Here is a 22,459-nt window from a genome sequence, read left to right as displayed (position 1 = left end):
AAAAGAGAAATGATTTAAAGATGGAATTCATAATTAAGGGGGAAGCAAAATGTAAAGATTTGGAAAACCTTCAGCCTGATAATATAGTAAAAAACCTCCAAATTTAATAAGACAAGATGGCAGAACAGAGGAAGGAAGCATAGCCCAGCAGTTCCTTAGAGGGAAAATTGCTCCTCAGCAAGGTAACAAAGGAACCTCACTGAAACCTAATACTGAACTGTTAAAGAAATTCATAGAGCTCCAGAAAGTTGGTACTTGAGCATAAAATATAATGCCTTAGAGGCGCGCCTGCTCTGGCTGCTAGCACAGCAAGACAGGGGCTGGGGAATAAAGAAATTAAAAAATAAAGAAAAATTGACTTGGGGAAACCTGCGGTTTACAGAGGAAGACTGATATTAATGGGCACAGCGTTGGTAGGGAAAGAGTCTCAGTGAAAACAAATCCAAAACTGTCTGTGGGGATAAAAGCCGTCCTTGGGGACAGGGAGCCTGGAGCAGAAAGCCCTCTGTGAGGGCAGAGCACACTGGCAGGTAGGGAAAATATTCTCAGGCACTGAATGCTGTCCCTGCGCAGCTTCTTGCAGCTGTGAACAGAGGCAGGGGATTGGGGATTTATGAAGGAAGTTACCAGTAGCTGATGAAAAGAGAGACTGAAACAGGCACAAAGATCATTTAACCTGGACCATTTAGTCTGTGGATTCCAAGGGAGAAAACTCCCATAACGGTTGGCATTCCATAAGAGCTATTGCAAAGACACCACCACCACACAAGCGCATCTGCACTCCAGGTGGATACTCAGTAAGTCACATCTGTAACAGTGAAGGTGAAATCCATGGAGGGTTAGTCCCTATGTCCTAAAAGTGGATTTTTTCTTGAAGTCCCAGAAATTCAGAAGCCCAGTAGAGAGAGGAGGCTCCACACCAACGGGGAGAGGGAACCAAATCTCAAATATCCATCAGCAGAGCTCCAAACTCACTGAAGTCCAAACCCCAACAAGTAGAAACTCCAATCTAGAACTCTGCATCAGCCCTGCTACAGGATTACCCAGTTTATCAGCATTCCCCAGTCTATCCCACCGAGTGCTGGGAGATTGGAAGCTGAGAGCTACTACACCTGGGCTGGCAGCTAGGTGAGGAATACAAGGATAGTGGCTAAAAATACAGAGCCAAAAATAAATCTGAAGACTGAAATCCATCCCTTCCAACCAGATTTGATCATCACAGCAGAAACAAGCCCTCTCTCATTCAGATTTTTCCCTTTTTCTTTTCTTTCTTTTTTCTGCTTATTTCTTTCTTCTCTATGTTCCCTTTTTTTACTTTTTAAAATTCTGACTTTTTTTTTCAAATATCATTTCATCATGTTTTATTATTCTTCACCTTTTTCCCATTATGCATGATTTCTTGTGCATGTAAGTATGCTGCATAGTTGTGTATGTGCTCACTGTGCAGATGTGTTTGAATATATAGATATATGTATACATTCATATAACCTAATTTACACATTAATTGCTCTTCTGCATGTGTTCATTATTCAGCCCAGATTAGACTTATGTGGGGTACAATTACATGGGGCTCAAGATCAAAACAAATTGAGCCCCATGTCTCAAGACAGTATTAAATATAGCATAAAAGCCAAAATGGCAAGAAACCACAAACACATATTCACACTAACACTGAGTATTAATGATTTCAACTCACAAATTAAAAGGCATAGGTTAGAACAATGGATCAGGAATCAAGATCCAATTATATGCTGTTTACAAGGGACTTGTAGGCAAAGATACCCACAGGCTGAAGATAAAATAATGGGAAAAAATATTGCATACAAACAGATTCTAAAAACTAGTAATGGTAGCTCTTTTTATATCTGACAAAAAAGATTTTAAGCAAAAATAAATCAGAAGAGACAAAGAAGGCCACTCTATCCTGGTAAAGGAAATGACCCAACAAGAAGATATTATGATATTAAATATTTATGTCCCAAATGTCACCAAACCCAATTACATTAAAAAAAATACTCCATGGCATTAAATCTCAGATAGACCGCAACACTAATACTCGTTGATTTCAACACATACTTATTACTAATATGTCATCAGAATATAAATATCAATAAATATATCTCTAACCTAAATAATACTTAGTAAATCAAATGGACCTAACATATATCTATAGAATATTTCACGCAAAACAGCAGAACTTACCTTTTTCTCAGCAGCTCACGTAACTTTTCCCAAAATAAACAAATTTCTATGTCACAAAGTAAATCTTAGTAAATATGAAAAAATCAATAGAATCCCATGTATTCTATCAGATCATAATTGAATAAACTAGAAATCAGTGGCAAGAAAAATGTAAACATACGGAAATTGAATAATATTCTTTTAAGTGAAGAATGAACCAAAAAAATGTGAGAATAGATACCAAGAAATTCTTAGAAACAAATGAGAACAAGGATACAACATATCAAAATACCTAGGACAGCATAAAAGCATTCTAAGAGGAAAATGTATAGCACTGGATGCCTACATAAAAAAAAAATAGATTTAAAATAAATAAGCTTATGCTCCACCTAAAGGAATTAGGAATAAGAGAACAAACTAATTCCTAAACCAGTAGAAGACAGGAAATAATTAAGATTGGAGCTGAAATTAATGAAATTCAGAATTAAGAAAATACACAGGATCAATTCAATGAAGAGTTGTTCTTTGAAAAAAATAAATAAGATTGTCAAATGCTTAGCCAAACTAACCAAGACACAGAGAGAAGACCCAAATCAATAAAATTAGAAATGAAAAAGAAGATATCACATACCCTTCTGAAATCCAGAGGACCATCAGAAACTATTTTGAAAAGTTATACTCAAATAAACTGGAAAATATGGGAGACATTGACAAATTTTTAGACATATATGACCTGCCCAAATTGAACCAGGGAGATATAGAAAAACCTAAGCAGACCAATATCAATTAATAAAACTGAAACAGCAATTAAAAACTTTCCAAAGTAGAAAAGTTTAGAACTGGATGGATTCTTACCTGAGTTATACTAGAACTTTATAGAAGAAATAAACCAGTATTCCTCAAATTATTCCAAGAAATTGAAAGGGAAGGAACACTCCCAAATATTCTATGAAGCCAGTATAACCCTGATACCAAAACCAGACAAAGATGCATCAAAGAAAACTACAGACCATTATCCCTGATGAACTTGGATGCAAAAGTCTTCAATAAAATATTAGCACACCACATTAAAAAATGGTCAAGTCGGTTTTATTCTAGGGATGCAAGGTTGATTCAACATATGCAAATCAATAAATATACTTCACCAATTAAGCAGACTTAAGGACAACAATCACAGGATCATTCCCACAGATGCAAAAAAGGCTTTTGATAAAATCTAGCACCTATTCATGTTAAAAATCTTGAAGAAGCTAGGCATCAAAGGCAGTTAACATCACAAAGGCCATTTATGACAAACCCAAAGCCAATATCAATACTAAATGGAGAAAAACTAAAGCATTTCTTCTAAAATCAGGAACAAGACTAGGCTGTTCACTCTCACTACTCCTATTTAAAATAACCTTTGAAACATTAGCCAGATAGATAATCAAGCAAGAGAAGGAAATCAAAGGGCTTCAAATAGGAAAAGAAGTCATCAAAGTATCTCTGTTTGCTAATGATATGATCCTATATCTAGAAGATCAAAAACAAACATCAACAAAATGCACCAGAAGACATATAGAGCTTATAAACGAGTTGAGCAAAGTAGCAGAATACAAGATCAACACCCATAAATCAATAGCTTTCCTATACTCCAACAGTGAATCGGCCAAAGAGGAAACCAGGAAAACCATTCCATTCACAATAAAAAATAAAAAAAGTCTCAAAACAAAACATTTGAGAATTAATCTAACCAAGGAGGTAAAAGAGCTCTACAATGAAAATTATAGAACACTGAAGAAAGAAATTGAAGAAGACCTTAGAAGATAAAAAGACCTCCCAAGTTCTTGGATAGGCAGAATTAATTTTATCAAAATGGCCATACTACTAAAAGTAATATACAGATTTCAATGTAATATGCAAAAAATACCAATGACATTTTTCACAGAATTAGAAAAAAACAACATTACATTCATTTTGAAAAATAAGAGTCTCAGAATAGCCTTTGCAATACTGAGTGAGAAAAACAATACAGGGGGCATCACAATACCTGATCTGAAATTGTAACTACAGAGCTGTAGTAAAACAAACAGCATGGTATTGGCATCAAACACACAGGAAGACCAATGCAAGAGAAAACTAGACACAGAGACAAACCCACATACTTACAGCCATTTGATACTTGACAAAAGTGCCAAAATATTTCTGACAAAAGATAGCCTTTTTAACAAATGATGCTGGGAAAACTGGATAGCTATATGCAGAAAAATGAAACTAGATCCCTATCTCTCACCCTGAACAAAATCAAATCAAAATGGATCAAAGACTTAGGATTTAGACCATAAACCTTGTAACTGCAAGAAGAAAACATCAACACTTCATCATATTGATGCTGGCACCAACTACCTTAACAAGATCTCCAAAAGGCAAGAAATAAACCCAAGAATCATAAGTGGGACAGCATCAAATTAAAAAGCTGTATGCAGGAAAGGAAATGATGAAGAGCATGAATAGAGAGCCTACAGAATGAGAAAATCTTTGTCAGCTACTCCTCTGATAGGGGATTTATATACAGAATATATAAAGAACTGAAAAAAAAATTACCACCAAAAAACTAAGTAACTCAATCAATAAATGGGCAAAAGAACTAAACAGGAAACTTCTCAAAAGAAGGATCACAAATGTTCAACAATATATGAAAAATGTTCAACATCTCTAGCAATCAGGGAAATGCAACCCAAAACTAACCTAGAATTTCAGTTTACTCTATTCAGAATGACAACGATCAAGAATAAAAATAATAACAAATGTTGGTGAGGATGTGGGGAAAAAGGTGCATTTATACATTGTTGATGGGACTGCAGATTAGTATAATCACTCTGGAAAGCAGTGTGGAGATTCCTCAAACATCTAGAGATGGAACCATCATATGACCCAGCTATCCCACTCCTTGATATTTTCCATCGTAATGTTTATAGCAACACAATTCACAATAACTAAATTATGGAATCAACTCAGGTGCTTTTCAATAGATGAATGGATTAAGAAATTGTGTTATATATGTACAATGGAGTTTTACTCAGCTATAAAAAAGAATTAAATTATGGCATTTACTGGCAAATGGATGGAAAGGGAGAATATCCATTTAAGTGAAATAAACCAGTCTCAGAAACTCAAAGGTCAATTTTTTTTTTCTAATATGTGGAAGCTACAGTAAAATAAAGGAAAGAAGGAGAAAGGGTAGGATATCATAAAACTATAGGGAATATAAGTAGTATAGAAGATCAACATGCAGTGTTAAGGATTAGAAAGGAGAGGCAATAGGAATGAATTATTAAAAAATCATATATATAACTATACCACAGGGAACTTCACATTTATGTATAAATGAAAACAACAAATCAAACATAAATAAATAGATGAGCAAAAGGAAGTCTTAGACATAGAGGCAGGAACACTAGCAAGGGGAGGGAGGTCGGGAGGGAAAAGGAGGGAATTATAAACTGAAATTGAATTCCATGCATATATGATTTTCTCGGGATGAACCCAACTACTATATGTAACTATGAAGTTCTACCAAAAAATTTTGTTTAGGAAAGAAAACTTCTAATCTTCAAAAAAGAAAGAAGACATTCCTTCTAGATTTATGGGATGGTTAGAGAAAGAAGAGGTCATAGGCAGGTCCATTTTGCACAGTGAAAAAAATCCTCTTCTCTTTGACAAGGAGATTAGTGTACATAGAAGGAAGCCAGGTATGAGCCAGCAGATAGTGGGAGAATAACCCCAAATGCACTTGGATAACTTGGAGGCTGCCACACCCACCTCAGGCCCAGAGTGCCAGTGCCTTGAGGTCAGGATTGCTTCAAATGAGGGACCTAGGTCACCTATGGGAATTAGGGGATTGCTGCTCAGGGCCTCTTCCTTACCCATCCACTTCTGTATAGCATCCTCAGCTGCCCTACTATGACCCAGATGGGCCCCAGTTGTGGCTTGGGACATTGCTGTTGAGGTTGGGAATCATAAATCTTGGCAGTGTCTACTTCTCACTAACTCGGAGGGTTTGGGAGTAAATGAGTTGTGTTCTTCTTGCATGGCTACCTTCACCTGGATTTCAAAGGGTGTCCAGAGCCCACACAAGGGCAATGCATAGTAAAGTCATGGGGGCAGGAGTGCTCTTGAGACCACATAACTATAGATCCACAAGTGTGCAATGCCTGCCTGGGCACCTGATTCCAGCCAATGAGAGTACAGTCTGGGCTGTGCTTAGCATAGCCATGGAGGCAGAATCTCCTGGAGCCTTGGGGACTCAACCCTCACCCCAGTGTATCTGGGAAGCATGACATATTCTCAAGCTTAAGATTTCATATTGCTTGCCCTGTTAGGCTTTGGAATTCCTTCGGAGCTGTAACCTCTCTCTTCATGTCAATTTTTACCTTTTGGAATTGTGATGTCTATATTATGCCTGTTCCATCAATAGAGTTTAGAAGTACATACTAGTTTGATTTTTCAGACTCACAATGGGAGAGCAATTAGCTTCAGGAGGAAACACACGTTTGAGTCTTACCCATACCTAATTCAGATGAGACATTGAATTTTAGACTTTTGAATTGATACTGGGTACAGTTAAGAATTTGGGGGTGGTTTTTTGATGGAATGAATTTTGAGATGGAATGCATATTTTTACTTGTGAGCAGGACATACATTTGTAGGGCCAGAGACAGAACTCTATGATCTAGGTGTGTTCCCCCAACTTCCATGCATTGGAAATTTATTCTCCAATCCAGCTGTGTCAGGAGGTGGAGCCTTCAGGAGGGGTTTAGGTCATGAGGGCTCCACATGAAAAGTCATTGTAAAAGGGCTTGACAGAGGGTATTTGATCTCTTCTGCCCTTCTGCCTTGCTGTGTTAGGACAGGGTTCCTCTCCTCCAAAGGATGTGGTGTTCAAGGCCATTTGAGAAGCAGAGCACAGCCCCTGCCAGATAACTTAACCCGCCAGCATCTTGATCCTGGCCCTCTGAGCCTCCAGAACTGTGAGAAGTACCTTTCTATTGTTTTTGAATTACTCACTCTGTGGTATTTTGTTACAGAGGTGCAAACGTATGAACATCCAGCTATTGAGTGTAATATGCTATAATTGAATACCAATCTGTCATGATAACAAAGACACAGTCTAAATTTCAGAGCCTCTTTATGACTTCCTTAAAATCACAAAGACTTCAACATATTCTGTCCAATGATGCAGCAAAGTATGAAGGACTGTCTTGATGTCTGCCTACTGTTTGAGGAGCTTCTCCTTAAATCGTTTACATCTATTTTTTTTAAAGAATTGACAGAATTCTGATTTCAAAGTGTGTGACATACTTAACAAAATAAACAAAACATTGAGAAATATAGGCTAGGATATTTCTCACTCACAATTATGGAGTAGGATACAATCTGTAACCCATAACCCTGTCACCCTATATTTTGTTATTATTTTTCAAGCTTCTTTCCAGTTAGTGGTTCTTTTTCTCAGTCTGATCCTCATTTAATTTCATTCTTTCCATCCATAGACTATACTCAGTCACTGATTCTAGTAACCTCTTCTTTCTGAATTCTGCAATAGATAAAGAAGCTTGTTGATCTTGCTAAAATAACTACTATCTGAGATCTAATTAGTTCTAGCCACATATAATCCTTAATAACTGTGAAATCTAAAGTGGAAATGTACTCCCTAAACCCCAAGTGATTTTAATGATGCTATCAGAATTGGGGAAAAAGGAAAAAAGCCTGATCATCCAATATTCTTATATGACTTTTGCAAAAGATGGCATGAGAAGAGACTCCATAACTGTGAGAAGTAACTTTCTATTGTTTTTAAAAAAACTAAAAAATAAATATTAAAAAAATAAAATAAATTACTCTATGGTATTTTGTTACAGAGGTGCAAACAGAGATTTCAGTTCATTTTTCTGTCAAGACTTCTAATAAAGAATTTTTGAGAATGAGAATGGGTTAAAAAGTATTTTTAGTTATATTGTAGCATCTGTGCCATCTGGTCCAGATAAACTAAATGTATTTCCTCCAATTTTGCTCCATTGACTAAGTGAGATCAATGCATATTAATGCATGCGTGCTAGTAATTTTTTTGTCCATGGATCACCCATATGTTAGAAACCAACTGATATTCTTCAGAGGCAGTGCATATTGTGGAAAAGGATCAGATATTTAAGACTCTTATTATTAGTGTAGTTTTAGAATTTTTTCCATGCTGTTAAATTTTCTCAGATGGGAAGAATAAGATGGGAAGAATAATATTCTCCTAACAAGTTTGTTAAATGAGGTGCTAAGTATAAAGTATCCATTACGATTAATGGGACAAAGAGGTTCTTCACTAAATTGTATTATCACTGGTTTGATGTTGCTGTCTGTTATCATTATGGTGTTATCACTGTCACCACCACCACCCGGCAGAGCCCTGCTCATTTTCACCCTTCTTCCTCAGGGAAAATCTAACATGATAGCCAATCCCTAAGTGCTTTGTAATGGATCTGAAAAAAGCTTGAGGTACTTATAACATGACCTTGACAAGAATATCAATAGAAATGGAAACTGCAAAAGATTTGTCTCTCCTTGTTTTCTATATGCAGGGATCTTCCCATCCTTAAGCTTTTAGAAGATCAACATTTAAAACACAAACACACCCATATGCACACACATTCTCTCTCACACACTCACTCATTCACAAAATTAAATTCTTAATAAAAAATTTTTAATTGAATATGTCCCCATGAGAAGTTCTCCTGCTACAAACAATGTTTAGAAGCAGCCTGAATAATTGGCTTCAATCCTGAAGAAATAGCTTGGCAATTCAGAGAGGATTCCCTCACTCATACTCTCAGTATCTCCTAATGTACAAACTGTTGGTTGGATGCTCATACACACTTGATGAGATTATGATTATTAAGCTAACTTCATTCTCATTGAAAATTGAAACTTTTCTAAACTATTTTACATAAGAAGACTAGATTAGGATTATAGGTTTTTTGGAGGAAGACCACAGAGACAAAATACCATTCTAATTTCTTTTCTTTTCCTTTTTTTTGGTTTGTTTGTTTATTTTTTATTCATTTTAAAAAATTTATATATGACAGCGGAATGCATTACAATTCTTGTTACACATGTAGAGCACAATTTTTCATATCTCTGGTTGTATACATAGTATATTCACACCAACTCGGGTCTTCATACATGTACTTTGGATAATGATGTCTATCACATTCCACAATAATTTCTAAACCCATACCCCCTCCCATCCCTTCCAACCCCTCTGCCCTATCTAGAGTTCCTCTATTCCTTCTGTGCTCCCCGTCCCTATCCCACTATGAATCAACCTCCTTATATCAGAGAAAACACTTGGCATTTGTTTTTTGGGATTGGCTAACTTCACTTAGCATTATCTTCTCTAACTCCATCCATTTACCTGCAAATGGATTTTATTCTCTTTTATTGCTGAGTAATATTCTATTGTGTATATAAGCCACATTTTTTATCCACTCATCTATTGAAGGGCATCTAGGTTGGCTCCACAATTTAGCTAATGTGAATTGTGCTGCTATAAACATTGATGTAACTGTGTCCCTGTAGAATGCAGTTTTTATTAAACTTGTCCCTGTTGATACTGTCCTTAATCCTGTGGCTCCAGGTGGTGTTTGTCAAGGCACTCCTCTGTAGAGCTCCTCTCCCTCCCTTCCATGTTGCACTCCATGAAGGAAGTTACCATCTGCAGTCTGCCATTAAGAAATTGGAGTTTTGTTCCACTTCTTGAGGGTAGAGGAGCTACATATTTTACTTGGAATTCTTCTGTAATTATGAGTGTGGTGTCATGGAGCCTTTTTATATGATTGGGAATGAAAAGACCCAGAGCAAACTAAGGCAGAAGAAATAAATGCAGGTTTGTTCTTATTGTAGTAGCAGCAAGCTGCAGTTGAGAACTCTCCCTTTTTCTCTTACTAGGCAAGTGACATGTCTATGTGATTTCTATAATTTTAAAAAATATATACAAGAATAGGAGTTAGGATTTACATTTTAAAATAAGACACACATATTTGAGAGTTCTTCTCTTCTTACATATTCAGTGTCAGAAAATATTGGGAGCATGAGGCTCATCGGAATATAGCAAAGCTACAGAATCTGATTCTAAAGAATCAAAATCTTTGATCTTAAACTAAGGAGGCTGGCAAGAGGTTTTGTATATTACAAGACACAGTAGATATTCCAAAGTGGGGACAATTTGCTTCATTACTTCTGTAAAAAATAAGTTCATTAATTATTTTGTAATTTCCCTTAAATTTTTTTTAAAAGGGATGACTTACTGTTCTTGTTCTGTGTTTTCCATCTAATGGGGAGGGAGCTTAGGCTATTCTGATTTGATGATTATAACCAAAAGTCATTCTTTGTGTTCAAACTTTGTTTATGCCAGTTATGCTTGTGTTTTAATTTACATATTTTACTTAAATACCAGGAAAACCTATATAATGGTATATGACATAGTCATGCCTATGAAAACTGAACTTGTTAAATATAATTTGCTACATAAGGTAAGAAATTGAAAGGGGTTAAAGATTTGGACAAAGGCTATGAAATTATAGGAAGTTTACAATTTCAGATACTTTTTATCCAGTATTTAAATTTTTACTTTACTTAGAAGCAAATCCTCAAACAGAAATCATAGACTTCACATTGTAAATAGGGTGAGCATACATTTTGGGATGTTTGAACTGTCTATTTTATTATTGGTGACCTAGTGTCCCATCCAATTTAGCTTTTTTTTTTTTTTTTTTTAACTGAAGCAAAGTATTATCATTAGTGTTTCCATTAAATAAGCAAGGATGTTAATCTTCTATTTGTACTTGAGTTTCTGTTGTGGCCTCTTTATGAGTGTGTGTATCATGCATATAGTACATATGTTCTGTCTAGTAAAAATATTTGCTGAAGTAAGTTATACTGAATATAGGCCAAAATGCAATACTCTGAAAACATTGGGTTGAAATGTTTATAAATTTCTAAATGAAAACAATTACTTTCAAAGAGTGAGAATATTTTCTCAATTAAGAAGTGTAAGTACAGAGAAAAGTTCATTGAAGCTGTAAACATTTAAAAATTGATCAACCTGAGTTGCGGCTGTGTCTAGCTGCCAGCGCTGCACAGCCACATCCAAGGAGAAGCCCAAGGAGGGTGTGAAGACAGAGAATGACCACATCAACCTGAAGGTGGTGGCGCAGGATGGCTCAGTGGTGCAGTTCAAAATCAAGAGGCACACTCCACTGAGCAAGCTGATGAAGGCCTACTATGAGAAGCAGGGCTTGTCAATGAGACAGATTAGATTCAGGTTCGATGGGCAACCAATCAATGAAACAGACACTCCATCCCAGCTGGAGATGGAGGTCAGGACACCATCGACGTGTTTCAGCATCGGATGGGAGGCATGGCCTCCAGAGGGACCACCCCACACCCTGCCATCCTCCTTGCATTTGTTGTTGAATGGTGAGCGACCAGGCTGATCACAGAGGAGTTCGAGAAAACCAAGGATAGTCACCGAAATGATCCTTCACACACTTCAAGTGCCCAAACACTCATACACTGCTGGTGGGACTGCAAATTGGTGCAACCACTATGGAAAGCAGTATGGAGAGTCCTCGGAAAATTGGGAATGGAACCACCATTTGAACCAGCTATCCCACTCCTTGATTTATACCCAAAGGACTTAAAATCAGCATACTACAGAGACACAGCTACATCAATGTTTATAGCAGCTGAATTCACAATAGCTAGACTATGGAACCAACCTAGATGTCCTTCAATAGATGGATGTATAAAGAAAATGTGGCATATATACTCATTGGAATATTACTCAGCTTAAAGAAGAGTAAAATTATGGCATCTGCCAGTAAATAGTTGGAGTTGAAGAATAACATGCTAAGAGAAGTAAGCCAATCCCACAAAACCAAAGGCCAAATGTTTTCTCTAATATGTGGTTGCTAATTCACAATAAAGTGGGGGTGGGGGGACACTAGGGAAGAATAGCGTTACCTTAGATTACATAGAGGAAAGTGATGGGAGGGAAGGGAAGGGGATGTGGAGATAGGAAAGATAGTGGAATGAAACAGACATTATTACTGTATGTGTATATATATATATATATATATATATATATATATATATATATATATGTATATGACTACATGAACAATATGATTCTGCAACATGTACATTTAGAAAAATGAGAAATTATATTCTATCTATATATGATGTATCAAAGTGCATAAATGCATTCTACTGTTATGTATAACTAATTAAAACAAATAAAAAATTAAAATAAAACAAAACAAAACTCTGCCAGGATGATTTTACAGCTTGCATTGGGCCAATCACATTGTTCTCTTTGTGAAATGAGTTGTAAGGTTTTGTTTTTGTTTTTGTTCTTGAATTTGTTCATTGCCCCTCCCAAAACAATTTTTCCTTCAAACTTGTGGCTAAATGTTGGCTCTCAGTCCGTGGCCAGGCTCTCACCCCTGGAGTAGTGGTCACTGCTGGAGCTACTTGTCCAAATCATGTGGCGAGCTCATGTTCACACTGTGCATCTGTGGGAGAGTGTGGGGGGCGGAATTCCACCAAACATGTTATTAAAATTCTAAAAGCTGCAAATGACAAGCTTCATCAAGCAGATGGTAAAGTTGAAGGCAAAATACTAGAATACTTCTTCAGAAGCAAAAAAGAAAGTTAAGTCCCCTTCAGTAGTAAGGCCCAAGTACTTTCTGCTCCTGAGTGTGTCCTGTCTGGGTCTGAGGCCCAGGATGCTACCCCAGCTCTCTTTGCCTGGGTGTGGGTATGTGGGCAATGATTGGCACAATCCAAACCAGCTTTTATCCTTTCAAAACAAGGAAATAATTACCATGTTTCTCATTTGGTAATTGTATCATGGCCTCAGATTTACTTCTAACAAATAATTATGGTCTCTCTATAAAAAGTAAGATGAAATATTACTGAATTTGCAGTTATGTTGTATAAAAGAGCTGTATAAAAGTGTGGTTGCAAAAGAAACCCACAGAAAGGTGACTTAGTGTTACAGAGTTTTACTCTGCCACTGTCCAAATAAATATCAAAATTATGCATTAGAACAGTGACTCCAATTCTGTGAGATATTTGGGAATCTATATCATTTAAAATGTTCATAATTCTGTCTATTGTCCTATAAGGATCCATTGTTGCTTGATGGCCATTCTCTGACTTTTATAGTTACCTGACAATGACCCATCACCTTCTTTCCTTCAAATCTTGCGGAAATTTCTTTGTTTCCTCAGTTTTGCTGTATGGGTTCTGGTGGGATGTTGTTGTCTCTATTGTTTGTTCACCAATTTGTACATTATGTTTTACTTTACTGTAAACAGTAAAGATAGTTTGGTATTCTGTCAACAAGTTTGTTTTTTGATCAACCAAAAAATTAAAAAAAAAAAACCCAAAGATGGTATTGTACCTTTAAAGATGGTTCAGGCAATTTTGTGGGGGAAAAAAAACAACAAGAAAACAAACTAGGAAAAAACACTAGAAAAACTACATCAGTTAAAGGAGTACCAGTGACCATATCAGCCATATATGGCCAAGAAACTGATTATAGTATGAAAATGTACATCAAGAAGACTTAATTTTTGTGCTTATTTTAAAATATTCAGGTAATCAATTTTGAGATTTTTAAACATTTGTTCTAATATACAATTTCATTTTTAGAAAGAATTTAAACTTTAAAAATAGTTGTAAAATAGAGCTATTTTTTAGTCAGTATTTCAAAAGTCATATATTTATATAATATATAGTCATAATATATACTATATAGTTATTATATATATACACACATCAGAATAATGACTATTTTCACTCTCAAAAGTTATCACAATATAAATGTAAAACTCCAATCAGTAATTCTGTAATCAAAGAAATGTCCTTGATTTTCATTTTACACGTTGGTGAAAAATTACACAATTCTATTTCTAAACAAAAATACAATGTTTTATTCATGTATGTATGTTTTTTACATGTAACTATGTTGATGAATATATTCAATTGAAATTATTTCAGTATGTAGGACAAAACCAGATAGAAGGATTTAAGGATATTTACCTTAAATGTAGTAAGTGGTGAAGCTGAGATTAGACCCAAAGTCTGTGCTTTTGTACCATGTACAACAGGCAAGATATTTTCAGTTCTTAAGTAAGCATAGCCCTAGTACAAGTGTTTCTCTTAAACAATAAGGAATTTAACTCCTTAGATAATAGCAAGACTGGAATTAGGGGAAATTCCAGGATTGGTTGATTTACTGGCTCAATAATACCCTTAAGTACCCATGTCCTTTTAGCATTTTACCTCCTTGTGACTGCAAGATATCTCAACAACCAGTAAAGAAGAAGAGGGTCTTATTTTTTATTTAATTTTATATCACTATAAGTGAAAACTTTTGTTAGAAATACTTAAATAGATTTATCTGCAGTTATTATCAACTAGAATTGGGTCACATGTTTATGTCTGAGCTAATCACTATCAAGGGCAATGAAACACCGTAATTGGCTGATAGCCATCATTATTTACTCTCTGAGTGTGAACTTTCTCATAGCACATAAGAAATTGAAGACTCAAACAAAAGTCTAATTTGCCATCAAGGAGGAAAAAACCTGGCTGTTAGCTATATAATAAGTAATATTTGCCACAATTTGCTTTCTCCTGATGTGCTATAATGTCCAGTTATGTCATATGTTGTAGTCTTCTTTATTCAAATATTATTATCATATTAAACCTATGGGAATTCTCATAATTGCAGTTGGTAGACATGTTTTCCTAAGCATAAAAATAATTCTTTAATAGCAATATATGTAATTGTGCTTGAGCCTGTTTTAATTTTAATATTTCCTCATTTCCCTTGAATAAATTGGATACATGCTATACTATCATAGTGTTAATTTAAATAAGTATAACTGAATACCTAAAATATGAAAAACAAACTATGAATTCTAGTGGGATATAGAAATAATATGGTCTTATTTCTGTCTTTGAGGCTCTCAGACTCTAATAATCATTAGCATTTAAGCCTGTCACATAATTTTATTGTCTAACTAGAATAATTCTCAAGAAGCACATAGAACTCTTGGCCAGTAATCCATAGGGAGCAACTCACCATCAGCCACACATTGAAAACAAATAATGCCAATACTGTATGCCCCTTTTTATATTTAAACCAAAATTCTATCTCAGGTTTACTTAATAAAGATGCTGCCATAACTGGCAAAAGATCTGGAAAAAAACAAGATCCCTTCCTCATATTATGTATTAAAATAAGTTCCAGAAGCATCAAAAATCTGGGTATTTAAAATAAAATATTAAAGAAAACAGGAGATACAGCAGAAAACTAGGCAGGAAATTGAGGAACACAAAGAAGAAGGCAGATATTTAAAATATTGTTATTGATATCGGTGTTGAGAATCATGTTGGAGTCCCTTTCCTCTTGTGTTGAAGATATGAACACCTGAGAAATGCTGAGGCAAGTACAAAAAGTTTTATTTAAAGAATAGAACAGAGAGACAGAAAGACAGAGATTCCTCTGCAGAGGATAGGGTCTCAATTGGTGCCCAGGGAGTGGGGGTGTCCTCCTCCTTTTATACTTTTTATGTTTCCTCTCTACTTATGCCCCCTCCCTCTCTTATATTGCCTAAGTGACCCAAAGGTGGAGTGATCCAAGGGCGAGAACAATCCACCCTGGGGTATAGGCATTCATTAACAACTCCTTACTGGGGGGAACAATTCCCTGGAGGCAGGTAACCTTGACAACAAATTGGAGGAGGGGGAAGTGCTCTGGAGATATTAGCATTTTATTTCCTCTTGAATCAACCCCCATCTTCATCATTCATTACACCTGCCCCAGCTGTTCATTTGCAGTCCTCTTACCCCCCACCTCATTATGACCAAACATAACAAAGTCAAGACACAAATAATAGGCTGAAAGTACAATAACAAAAGACAGTTCAGGGGTTCTATTCCTAATATGAACTGATTCCTATAAATGGTAGTATGTTCAAATACTCTTCTGCACTATAACATATTAGCATATGCAGGTGCTTGGAAAGTTTTTGAGTGTTTGTTTAATTAGCTTAAAACTTGGAGGTCTCAACTCTGCACATGCAAAGCAGGTTGACCTCCTACTCAGGCAAAATACCAGTCAAACTGGTACATTTTCATAAGATGAGTAGTTTGCACCCTCCTATGATAGCTAAAGCTTGGTGCCTCAATTAACATCACAGACTATATGCTCTACAAAGCAGTTAGAGAAAACAATTGCATGTTGACTACAGTGCTGCTTTGCATAAAGTTCTTTGAACACATTTGAAATTGGAGAAAGAGTTCTTTCCAAGTCCTTGGTAAAGTCATCAGGGATTCTCTAGGCCATAGTATCTCATCCTAATATTCATCCTAGTACCTTGTTATAGTTTACATGGTCTTTATTCAGAAAGTGCATAACAGAAACTTGCATCTGAGTGACATTTATGTGCCATTTACAAAATCATAATTGGTTAAATGGCAAAATATTTACAATGTTAGTAAGGTTCTGTGTTATAGTAGGGAGATGAATTAATTCCTATTTAAATTTATTTCAAGAAATAAATTGTTTTTTACTGATGAATTCGTTCTTCATTTTAAAAAGTTATTCTTCCCAGGAAATTTAAAATCAAATACAGAATCCCAATCTAGCAATTAGTTCTTTCAGAAATCTTTTAACAGCTAATCTCATTTACCTTTTTTAGATGTGCACCCTTCTGCTTTAAATTTTTTTTTTAGAACAGAATGCTTTAGTTTTATACAATTTTAAATGTATAAAGTCATGCACGTCATTTCAGAAGAAGAGAGGACAAATCCTTCATTGTATATGTAATGAACTGAGACTCAGAAATGCTAATTGGATATTCTAGTCTTATGCTAATTTATAAGTTGAGGCAGGGCTAGAGACCCAAACTTTTGATTATTAATGTAGAATTCATCCTACCTTATTTCTAACTTTTTTTTAAACCAAAATTTCAGTAGATATTCTTCCAGAAACAGGTGAATTGTAGATTCTAATATTTTGGTAAAAACAAAGCTTAATCTCTAAGTGAGGCTATGGAGTTATTTTTTTTTTCTTTATTTTCTTTGGTACTGGGAATTGAACCCAGGAGTGCTTTACTACTGAGCTATACCCACAGCCCTTTTTATTTTTTTATTTTGAGAGAGAGTCTTGCCAAGTTGCTTATGGCTTCATTAAGTTCCTGAGGATGGCCTCAAACTGTAAGGGTCCGTTGAACGTCGGAGGAAGAGACCACCAAGAGACCGACTCATGCAACAGCAAAAGGGGTTTATTGCAGATCCAGCATGCGGGGCTCCGTGCTCACTCAAGAAGGGAGAGCAGCCCAGAGCCCCGAGCAGGGGTTGAGCAGTGCTTAAGTACACTTTTTTAGGGAGGGCAGGGGCTTTACATACATCACAGTCTCCTTTAACAAATCACCATACACCTCGGGAAAATCAAACAACAATTCCCAAACATGATTAGTACATTCATTGGCAGGAACAGGTCGGCGGGAGTGATAGGTCAATCCTAATGAGGGGATACATTCAAACTGATTGGTTTGGGCCCTGAATGCCTACGTGCCAAGCTGCACGGGGTCCTAGGTTATTAAACAACTAAATGGTCAGTACCGGGCATTGTCTTAACTGCCTCAGGAATTTCAGGTTCTGTGTGCAGTTCAGAAACTTTACAATATCTAGTCCTTTACATTTTAACTCAGGCTTTGCAGCTTAGAAACTTTACCCTTTCAGAACTTGTGATCCTCCTGTCTCAGTCTCTTGAGTTGCTGGGATTACAGGCATATACCACTATGCCCAGCTGAGTTAATTCATTTTTGGAGGTAGTTTCTTTGACTAGTTTAATGACTTTTGAAAGGTATAAATTAGGGGTAATTAGAATGATTTAGGCTTTCAATTATATTTTTACTATTTAATAATACCCCAGATTAGTCTGATTTTGAAAAACCTAAAAGTAATATCATTATCACAAAAGGGATCGGGCTGGATGCCAACTTTATAGATCAGCTCAGCACAGCTATTATTTGAGAATGCAGTGATGCCTCTGATGGGTCCATTTTCCTGGTGGAAAATGAGCCACTGGCCAAAGTGGGGTTTAGGCTTATTATAGGTTATACTGAAAGATCACTCAATTAATGAGCATGTCAGTTTGGGCAGTCTTTACTGGGCCAGATGGAGGGTGTGGGGTCAGTTTAGGGAAGGAGCAATGCTTTGGCCTCTTCTCAGAAATTGTCATTTTAGACTTGATGGAAATCCCCACCCCCCTTCCCCCACCCCTGCCCCCACCCTGTGACCTGTCTTGTCACTGGGAAACACAGTGATTCCTTCATTCCTTCTCCCTCAGCCACATTATTTTGGGGTTCATCTTTTTCCATATCCAACAGATATATACTTATAAAAGACATAGAATGTCACAGTTTTTCTTCTAAGGTAACTCATCAGTGCAAATATTACTACCTAGAAAAGACATCACTTGATTCATGAGTAGAGATATAAATTTCAACTATTTTTCTTTATGATCTCTTTAACTCTATCTCATGTTTTACTCTCAACTTAAGAATTCTTAAATCTTGCAGGTATTCTCCAGATTTACATAATATTGAATTCAAACAACCAATTTCCTGTGCAACTTTCCAGTTGATTTCCTTTTCAATGGTATGGCATCTCATATTATCTATCCACTGCTATCTGAGTTACTAGTTTCCCAAAAGCTATTTGCAGGTATATACAGCATATAAAGCATTAAAAAATTTCAGTTCTGAGTGCTGCACAAGATGAAACCCTGTCTGTCTATAGCTGCCAAAGGGGCAGAACAACTTCTCCCAGATATTCCTTACCAAAGGTGAAGAATGTGAACAGGTGTACTGTTGCTTTTCCTTAGCATGAGGAGGGCTTTTCCACCAAAGTACGTTGCCAGCCATGCAAAAATAGACATGCTTGGAAAAATGGGTCAAGTTCTTGGAGAAAGCTTTTTCTTCATATTTATCTCCTTGAAGTTAATAGAAACCACATGCAGAAGAATTGGGTGAGGGTGGCAGTGGCAAAACACTGCTTAAGTACCTAGTGAATCATCAAAACCACCATCAACCAATGTTTCCCAGAACCTTCCTCAAGTCTGGATGGCACCCAGGTTGTTGCTATGGATTTACAGTATTTAGCTACAACAGATTGTTGTACAGGGTTCAGGGTTATAACAGGTCATGAGATTGTGGCAGGGGAAGCAATTGCATACCCACCTCCAACCTCAGCACAAGTGGGCAGCTTTTCAGCTGTGAGACAAGTTAAATAAAAAGTGATCATAAAGTGGTACCCTTTTATTTGTTCACCTTTCCAAAAAGTAGAACCTATCTGTGTTTCGGCTCTATTGTATTACAAAATTTAGGTCATTTAAAGTGTAAGGATAGTAAATAGATCTGAGGAAAAAGTTGACCTTTGAAAATCATTGGGGAAAAAATCGGCAGGCAAGATTGTAGATGGAGGAAAATGGCAGCAGCAAGAAGTATAAGCAACACTGACTCAGGTGGGCAGGTGAAATTTGGAGTTTCAGTACCAGAAGGCTCGGTAGGTCAAAAAATGACCATCCAAATGTGTCAATGCCATCTCATCTTTTATTTTTAATATTTATTTTTTAGTTGTAGTTGGACACAATACCTTTATTTTATTTATTTTTATGTGGTGCTGAGGATTGAGCCCAGGGCCTTGCAAGTGTTAGGCAAGTGCTCTACCGCTGAACCACAACCCCAGCCCCCTGCATCTCATCTTAAGACACTGATTCTGTGACCAAATATTCTTGTCAGAAGGAAAACCAGTATGACAACCAAGAGTTAGCAGTGTACGAAAAGAGGAGATCAAATTGAACGTAAGAATGAAATGAAATGAGACCAGAATCAGCCAGTAAATCAGACACAAGAGGAGCTTGATAAAAAGACATTACTCCAGAAAGACTAGTTATGTCATGGGTGAACTCGTTCTAGATATCCAGGATGGGGTATGCTTCAATCCTCACAAAACATTCAAAGAAGTTTAGTTCATGACACAGAAATTTCAGGTTCTTTATAAACCTCACTATGTGATCTCTCATTTATTCATTATGGAAAATTTGAAATCAAAATAGAAGAAGAAAAAATATGAAGAACTGACCACTTAGTTTTAACAATTATCAACACATGACCAATTTTATTTCAGTTATATTCAATTACACTCTTTCTCTCTTTTTTCCCTATGGATGCTGAAGCAAATTTCAGATAGCATAGTATTTCATCTGGAAAATTTGGTATGTTTTGTAAAAATAAATAAGAACCATTTTATTGTCATTATGCCCTTCAAAATAGAAATCATTTCTCAATTAGTAAATATTGATTCACTGCCCAAATTTCCTAATCATCTCATGATATCCAGTTGATATCATTTGAATTAGGTTCCAAATAAGGTGTACATTGCTTAGTATGGCTCTTTATGCACTTAAAGAACACATTAAGACTTACAACTAGTAGTTTTTCCTTTCTGTTTATTTTTCTCCCCTTTTATGTACTTGTTGAATAAAATAGGTCCCTAGTATATGGAATTTCCCACATCCTTGTTTTAGCTGAATGCACTCCAGGAGGTGTTATTTAGCATGTTCCTCTCATTCTTCTCTGGATTCTCCCTGAAAGAGGTTAAATCTAAAGACTAGATCAGATTCATGTTTGCTTTTTTGGCAAGAATACTGACTGTATCAGTGGTGCTATGTATTTCTAGAAAGAATTCTTTTTTTTTTTTAATACAACAGAGATTTTATTTTCTTTCCCTCTGCTTATAAGGGCACCAACCATATTGGATTAGGGCATACTTTAATGACCTCATGTTAACTTAACCACCTCTTTAAAGACTTTATTTTCAAATATGGTTATGTTCTTAGGTACTATGGTATTCAACATATGAATTTTGGAAGAACACAGTTCAGTCCATAATACATATGAAACAGCCTGTAGAATTTCATCAGAAAGCTCATCAAATCTGATTCCATTTTTTCCATGGTGCTTTGATTGTGCATGGGTTCAGATGTGTATCTATCATTGTAACTTCCTCATCAGTCCTAAAGGTGTTAACAGCCATTGAAGATTATTGTCTAGACAGGTTATTTCATTAGGTTTGAAAAAAGGTTATACTCTAATTTTAACATTCTGCCTGTATTTTCTAGCTAGAATTTACCAATAAAGGAGAACTTTCTTGATCACACTATTAGGTAATCTGGTAATAATTGCTATAATATAGGTAAGGCAATTATTTGATTTTTTCACTTGACCTCATTATCATGTTGAAGAGATTATTAAACCCTTATGGCTAATATACCACAAGAAGCTACATAAAAATCATGGAAATGACAGAATACAATGAGAAAATTGGAGATTGAGACACATGAAGGTCAAGGGAACTAATCTTATCATTGCACAGTGTGTTGCAGATGGTGACATGGCATTTTGATACCAGCAATTTCTCTGCAGGCTAAAGAGACATCTGTATTTATAATGGTGTGTTTCTACGAAGAAATTTAGTTTTCTTATTTCTGTCATTTCTGACATTATCAGACCTCTAACTGTTGCCTTTAGTCTGATATATGTTCATAGTTCTAATAAACACACAAGTAATCTCACTCACTGCTCAGTTTATTTACTGTCAGCTTCCCTTGTTTGCCATGGAAAAAAAACCCATTGAATATCTGGCTCCATTTTGTACAAATAAATTGAAAAACCAGCGTCTACCTCAGAGCAAAGCCTGTCCAAGGAAGGGGCACGGTCTTGATCTTTGTCCTTGGAAAGACCCACAGAGCACTCCAAGGCACATACCCACCCTGCTGAGTTGTTTATCTACAAATAACAGGAGAGATCTGCAGCACCAGGTGTTCCTGACTCAGTCAGGCTAGGTGGGGATCCATAGCAACCCCCTAGCAGCCACCAATCAGCATGAGACAGGGAAATACCTGGGATGCCAGATGACCCTCCCAGGAGTTTATGGTGGTTGATAATGTGTTGGGAAACCATGTAGTTCAGCATGAACACCTCTCTTGGCTTAAACCAATCAGTTCAAACGAATCCCCCTCTTGTAGTAACCAATTACCCCTACCCAAATTGTTCCCGCCAGTGAATGTGCTAATCATGTTTTAGAGTTATTTTATGATTTTTCC

The 22,459-nt window shown here is 36.2% G+C and overlaps 1 pseudogene; it reads left to right on the top strand.

Moving 5' to 3' along the window:
- LOC144257165 (small ubiquitin-related modifier 3 pseudogene) overlaps positions 1 to 11,682 on the top strand; it is a 67,197-nt pseudogene extending 55,515 nt beyond the window's left edge.
- Positions 11,683 to 22,459: the final 10,777 nt, after the last annotated feature.

Source organism: Urocitellus parryii, chromosome 10, assembly GCF_045843805.1.
Source record: "Urocitellus parryii isolate mUroPar1 chromosome 10, mUroPar1.hap1, whole genome shotgun sequence".
Lineage (NCBI taxonomy): Eukaryota > Metazoa > Chordata > Mammalia > Rodentia > Sciuridae > Urocitellus > Urocitellus parryii.
The sequence above is the reverse complement of the archived record's forward strand: the minus strand, read 5'-3'. Positions and strand labels throughout refer to the sequence as shown.